This window comes from Montipora foliosa, chromosome 2 (genome assembly GCF_036669935.1).
Source record: "Montipora foliosa isolate CH-2021 chromosome 2, ASM3666993v2, whole genome shotgun sequence".
Taxonomy (NCBI): domain Eukaryota; kingdom Metazoa; phylum Cnidaria; class Anthozoa; order Scleractinia; family Acroporidae; genus Montipora; species Montipora foliosa.
Window position 1 is genome coordinate 25,650,342 of NC_090870.1, and position 7,500 is coordinate 25,657,841.

Sequence of the window (7,500 nt, forward strand, 5' to 3'; positions counted from 1 at the left end):
GACAACTCCCTTTCATCCTTCCTCTTTCTTCTTTCAAGTTCGTATGACCAAAAGTTCCACCAAATTCGGTATAAAGGCATGGTGGCCCTTGGACAGCAAAGGGAAATACAGGTAGAACATGATAAACAGATCCAAGTTTATACGCATTGGAAAAGTGCTTTTACCCACTGGCTTTAGCACTTATCCACTTCCCAAGGGGTGGGAGCCCAGAATCAATTAAAGAGGTTGCAAAATGGCCATTTCAAAGTTCTTCTACTTCAACAGTTGTGAGACTTTTTTCTGGCAAAGCAAAACACTAAACAGGACTTGAAGAGGCTCTTCACAATTTTGAACCCTAATAAAACAAAATTAAACATTAATTTCATTATTAACAACAAGGGAGGAAATACCAGGAAATTAAATTTTATTATCTAGGTTAATTTGTGCTCATCCTAAACTTCCTTAATGCTTCTATTAATAAGCTTCTATTAATAAGGAAATGAATGACAGATTTGTGCAATACAAGGGCGGGGCAATGTCAGCACCTAAATTAGTCAAACTAATTCTCTAACCAAGTGCACAATAACTAAATGTGCAATATCGTGGAATATTTGTACTCATTTTGTGAGTTTTCTGTACAATAGCCAATAGCCAATACAGTTGGATAATAAATATATCTTGTATTTTTAGGAGTCTCGCTGTATTTTGGTGAGCCCGTAGGACGAGTCAAAATACAAGCTTAACTTACAACTTGCCTCCTTGCGTGACAAACTATCGTTATATTTCAAAACTTTGCATTACATGTAAGGAAAACAAAGATGGAATATCAGAAAATTCTTTATTATAAGGTCTAGAGAGATAGTAACAACAATGATCTTAATTTTCGGGCAATTTATTGGCTACTTTACATCACATGGTGCAAACTCACAGACAGTTCATTTTCAGGGGAATAACTCTAAAACTGCAAGATTCTTTTATTCCTCCTGGCTCAACTTTAAGGATATCTATTTTTTAAGCTACTGTACTTTTGTCACTTGCTATGTAAATATGTCTTTTAGTGTTTAGAGTAAATAAAGCATTATTGTTGTTGTTGTTGTTGTTGTTATCATGAAATAACCCCCGTTTGCATGAATATTTGCCCTAGGCCTGTGAAATGCTATAGTGATCACTTCCGTTGAAAAGAAACAAAGTCGGCAGAAAACATGGAAGAAAAACAAACTCATTTTCTGGAGTTTGGTGATAGTAACATTAAAAAGTTGGTTGCAAATGCTGTTCCGGAAAGTACAAGAAAGTCAACAAACCATGCTGTCAACATCTTTGAAGGTGAAGAAAGTTATGAGCAGACTTTAGTGATTTAATCCCATGCAAACTTAAACTGAGTCATTTTTTAGAGTAGAGAATTTAATACACTGTGTTTACTAACTACAAAATTAACCAACCGTTCGAGGGAGAGAAAAATTCCAGCTGCAATTGAAAACACTGTCATCCAGACTTTGCACATTGTCTCTCATGGTTGAATTAAATTTCTTTTTCAGTAAGCAAAAGTGCCTTGTTTTCGACTTGCAGTGACAATTAAAAATAAAATGATTGGATTTTCTTCTGACACCGACAGGATTTCTTTCTAGCCAAAATTTTAACAGTGCATCAAAAAATAAGCATCGCCATCACATTCAACACTGGATTTTGCAAGAGATGAAAATTAATGTCAGGTAAACCGCTTTCTGGCTTGCTTGGTGCATATTTCATCTGTCGCAATTTGTGAAAATGTACATGTGTCCGTAAATTTTAAAATTATTTATGATCTAAGTCTACTGTCAGTTGTCAGGGGTACCCAACAACAATCTTCGGTGAAATATGTGTTCGAGAGAGTCTAACTGTTCTAAGAATTTCGGTTCTAGGTTTCCAAACAGTTATAGATTTCTTTCCTAAAACATTACCTAAAAGATTCGCAACCAGGGAAAAATAGTTCCTTCCGTTTTCGAACGGGGTATTTTTGCAATTTTTGACAGTTAGAAAGGTCACCTAACAGTTTCGGATGAGCAAGTGGTTCGAAATGAAGATATGATTCCCCAAAGTTTTCGGACACTTCAATTTTCAGCTAACATATCCGAACAGATTACATTCTTCTAGGTGATAAAAACATCTCTTCAGACAGTCTTTACAAATTACAAGGAGCCTAGAAATATCTCTCAAAGGCTTTTTGCTTAATATGCTCGTTGGGTGCCCTTGTACTGTTGAAGCGAAGCGAAACCAATCCTACGTAATCACGCACAAAGACAACCAGCTGAATAACAATGACCTCTAATATGCAAAAATGTTAATATGAACACAGGGAAATTACAAAAGTGCTTATTGTTGGAAATAGATACAAATGCTTGACGGATGATCCGTTTCATAGTCACAAACAATGGATTTCAAAACATACCTTTCTCATCCTTGTGGCGGGCGTAGCAGGCGGTTTGGTGATCGTTTTTGATGGCCGCGCGAAAACCTGGACTGAAGTCAAAGAGCAAGCGAAGGGGGAGGGTGCAAGGAGAAGGAGCGAGAGGAAAGTTTTGAGGAGCTGAACGGCAACGGCGAACAATAGCGTTTCACGCTCTGCACGTGCGATTTTCATTTTTTCCATTTCTTATCCGTCGTCAGCAAAAAAACAGCGACCTTCAGATTGGAGTAGGAGTCTTCTGTACTGGGCACGCCCATTACAGTAAATGAACAAAAATTTTCGAAATGTGCGTGCTCAGAACTGAAAACTCGTACTAGTAGTCGTCCTCGTACTCGAATCTGAAGGTCGCTAACAACATGAGATAACCAAATTTGACGTGTTTTGAGCTTGAGGACGTTAGCACTCGAGTTCGGGGGTGCTTTCCTTTTGTATGGAAAAACCGAGGAGAATTTTCTGCGTAAAAGGAACAGAACAAATTTCCTAAATCAAAATATGGAACGGGTCGAGTGTGTTCCTTTTGAGACTTTCTTTTCTTTTTTTCTCAAGAGACTGAATACTAATCTTATAGAATAACAAACAAGGCTGCCGGATTTTCGATCATTACTTCCATAAGTGGTAATTCTCACCTGAAGCTGTGTAGCCTGCGAAAGTATTTCCGGCGCTCGTTTCTCTCCCCCGGAAGAGAGATTGCACTACCACAAAAACAGCAAATTATTATCGAAGTCGCGGGAAAAAATACATGGAGAGCTTCCTTAGAGCCAAGCGAAAACATCTGGATGGTTTTTTGGGCAATTGTGAAGAATATTCATGTCAAAGAGAGGTTAACGTCTCAGTTGCTGTGTTATGACATTAGTATTTCACGTGGCGTGATCAAACCTTCGGTCGGAAACGTGTTTTCCGCTCTCAAAATTACCTCCAGAACCTTTTTGCGTAGAAAAAGCTTTTAGAACGATGTTCTTGTTTTCTCCGTAGGCTACACCGATGCCAAAACAACAGGGCCCGGTTCCTCGAAAGCCGATTAACTTAATCCAGGATTAGCGTAAACTTTTGTTTCACGTTTTCAACTTTTTGGTGAAAGTTTCTTTTGCTTATTTTTGTTTTTCAAGATTGACGTCTTCTCATGTAAAGTTCTGCCGAAAATCTGCGTTGAACAGCATTTGGGAGTAGAGAAATAAACTGCTTGGTTAATTTTTAATCTTAGATTAGCATTAATCGGCTTTTGAGGAACTGGGCCCAGGGCATCAAATTTCCCTTATCTTATCTTGGACCAGGAAGAACGGTGGTTCGAGCGAGGTGTGAAAGAGACTATTTGGGAGAGTGTTGAGGCACCCAGCCTCAACAAAAAGGGGGGCCTCCGCTTCAAACTATCACATGCATTGGAGAAGTTGCTACGTAACATTCCGCGCCGTCTGTCATGTGACTAGTCACGCGTATTGCATGACCAGTCATGACTCTACCATTGGCCTCATGAAGTCCGATGGTTTGGGACGAAACATCGTCAAGTTTAACATATAAGTATAGTACAATATTTAATCCTTTTTTTATTCTTTCAGTAATACCTACTATCACATTTCATTCTCAGAGGATACCTCGCAATTCGCAGGAATTTTGTGAAAAGAATATGTTTGACATCTGTCAACGCGTAACTCAATGCCCGAACTTGCCCGAAATGTGTTGACTTTTCGTGAAGTCGCTGAAAAAAATCATAAAATATTCACAGATCGAAATTTGAAATTTGAATCTGTTTTGCTCGAGCATTCGACGAAGAGGAAAATGCAATCTCGTTCCCAGAGCCCGTGATCTTCTGGTCGGCGGCCAAGATTCAGAGCTCTGGGGATTCAATTCGAGGGACGACTCTAATTGGTTGTTCTTTTTGTCTCATTTAGCATGCGTAAAAGAAAAATTAACAGAGCTGGGTGGGCATAGACGGTTTCCACGCAAAGCACCCCGCTAGCAGAGGTCTCTGACGGCGACAACAAATAAACGAGACTTTTATTTGTCGCCGTCAGAGACTTATACTAGCAAGGAATTTACAAGTTAAATGTACAAATAAATATTAGAGGTAAAAGTTGCCAAACAAAATTCTGCCGCTGCTGTTGCAAAAGTTTGACTGCGTATAATCACCATGCGCCGTTGTTCGGAGGAAAGTCTTGGGACAAAATAATTGGAAAATTCCTTCTAGAGATAACTGGGATCGAAGCCCGCCAAAACGGTGGATTTTCGCAGTATGTATTTCGGCAATATTCCGGAAAAATAAAAGTGTTTGCACAACTTAAAGCTCTTCTGCGTGGATCCTGACAAAAAGTGACGCGATAAAAGTACTAAAGTGGCAGACTTACGACAGAAAAGAGGGAAAAAGCCGTTGAAGAGAACTCTTCGGGTCCAGCAGAATCGCCGCTAATAGAATACATGAGCACTAAAAGCAAAAGCCCAGTTTTAGGCTTCTCCCACAGCTCCAAATTTTGCAGTGGGCTTAAACGTTCACGGGCGTGGGCAAGGAGATTGAGGTAAATGGCACTAACTTTGTTGCGTGCGTGGCTATGTTTGTTTTAAGGTTGTTATGCAAATTTTTACAGAGAAAATTCAAAGGCAAAAAAAATTATCTACCGAAAGATCGTTAAACATTCTTTATTTTTGAGCGTTTATTTGGGCAAAAAAATGCCACACTTAGCGAGAAATAATATCTTACGAAGATAGCTTACTTTGAGAATTTCGAGGGAAAATTGCCTTCGGCTTTACAAGAGTTGAATGTTTCAGCAGTCACAATCACTATCGACGGCGTCAATACCTTATCTACATGACAATTTTAAAATTTCAACATAATTGTTTAGGGACATTACATTTCCCCTTATAGCTGGAAGTACCAGAAACTGAAGTATATATTTGAAACAAAAGTACAATAACGTGGTAATCGCATTGACTTTTGGTTTTAAGACTCCAAAATAAACAGTTTAATTTATCGCCAAACTCTTCCTGACGATTTCATTCCACATAAAAACCAAAGGGAGGGGGGGGGGGGGGGCCAACAAGACGACTAACTTGCACTGAGGAAACAGAGTAATGTCTGGAACAACCATGCCCCTGCACCCTTGGTAGAATATGCCCAGACCGGCAGTAAACTGCAGAAAACATTCTCAACCCTTTCTTTCCTAGTAGTGGCGAGAGGAAAAAAAAATATCACAAATATAATAAACAAATAGTACTATGCTCACGTTCTGCCAAAGAAATTTCATTTCAATGAAAAAAGCACAGGATCTAGTCCACAAGTAATTTAGAGTGAGAATTCAACTCCCCGTAACTCAGTCTAGGAGTAAAATAATTAAGATGCTCTATGGGACGGGTGCGTAAGGTTCCAAGGCGACGCACTATAATCTACTATTACTGCTAGTTCTAAAAATAAAGGAGGAGATGACCAGCAAAATGTTTTCTGCGGAAGTAATCACACTTTTAAGTAGTATCATCGTATCATCGATTACCAGATTAAAGAAGCTGAAGGATTAGGACTCACGAAAATCTCGGTGCCGGCTGGAAGATGTATCCATTGGGAAGTTCCAGCTAGTTATCGCAGCGGCAGACGATACGCTGGACAAGGGATTTCTCAAGGTGCTGGAGGGGCATTCCAGTAACTTCTAAGAAAGATTGTCGGCTATCGTTATTGACGCATCGCACAAAGTAAAAACATGAACAGCCTCGTTAGAAAAAGTCACGGAGAGAAAGCATCAAAGTAAGACTATTTTCAAAAAAATTAAATTCGTTGTCAATTAAAGCTTTCTCAAAAAATGTATTGAACGCTAAAACAAAGTGACAATTGATAATTTTCTACAAAAGTATTCAAGTTTGATAAATTGTTTTGCAAAGCTGCAAAAGGTCATTAAGTTTTTCTTATTTTGTTGACCACAATGAAATCCTCGACAAAACGGCTTGCGGCCATTTTGAAAAAACTACTTAGGTGAAAGTTTTTTAAAAAGGCCAAGAAGATTTATTCGTATTATGGCCGGATTTTGACGAATGCCAATCATTTGTGGCAGTTGAACCTTCCCCTTGACTTCTATTAGTTTCTCTCCACAGGTACCCTGTTACCTCACAGATATCAGTACAATATTAAAATCTGACTAACCTCGTTTTCTCGGTCCGTACTGTAAGTTACAGATCCTCGTTTTTTCGCGGAAACTCGGTCCGTAAGTTACAGTACGGACCCTCAAAACTCGGTTACTGAACAATTGTTCACCGAAGTGGAGGTGAAGAGTACTTGGATAATCACCTCCGAGTTAGCCAATCAGCGCGCTGGGAGAGCACTATTCACTTGAGTGGTATCAGAAGCACATAACCTCGAGCTTATGGTGGTATATAATAATTAACAACTATTCACTGAAGTGGAGGTGGCTAGTGGTGGATATAATATCCACCACTAGCCACCGACCCTGAGGTGAATAGTTGTTTTAGTATATACTTAAAAAGTGAGATAATATAACACAAATATATTATTTTAAGTTATCTATTCATGCAACAATTACAATATTTTCGGGCGCAAATCTCGCGCTAAGATATTGAGTAGCCAATCAGAGAGCGCGTTCAACGCTATCCACTGATTTAGTATATACTACCGGTAATAAGAGATATAGATCTCAACGCTATGGCTCTGCATTGTGAATGCTCGTACAGATGTCTTTGCACTACGACCCGCGCTTTTCCAGTTCATTTCGCAGTTGGGCTATTTTTAAAACTGGCGGAAAAGCGATAAGCTTCGAGAAAACGCCGAGGGTGCTAAGGTATTAAACGCATACCAAGATCTTTAAATCAAGGAGACAAAAGTTTTGGGGGCCGCACTGTACTTCAAAATGCGACCGGTCAAATTAACCAATCATAGAGCGCATTCTATCTTAGTACTTTAACCGTCAGTAACCGTCTACTATGGGTAGGATTAATTTATACAAAATAATGCTAGTAATGAATTAATAGAGCAGAGCCATTGGCTAATTGCAAATTGCTGTCGTCAGCAGAACATGTGGTTCTAAGTCTTTCAGTAGCTTTGGTTTCCAACCCATCCCTCCCTCCATTGTTATTTTGAAACAAGGGGG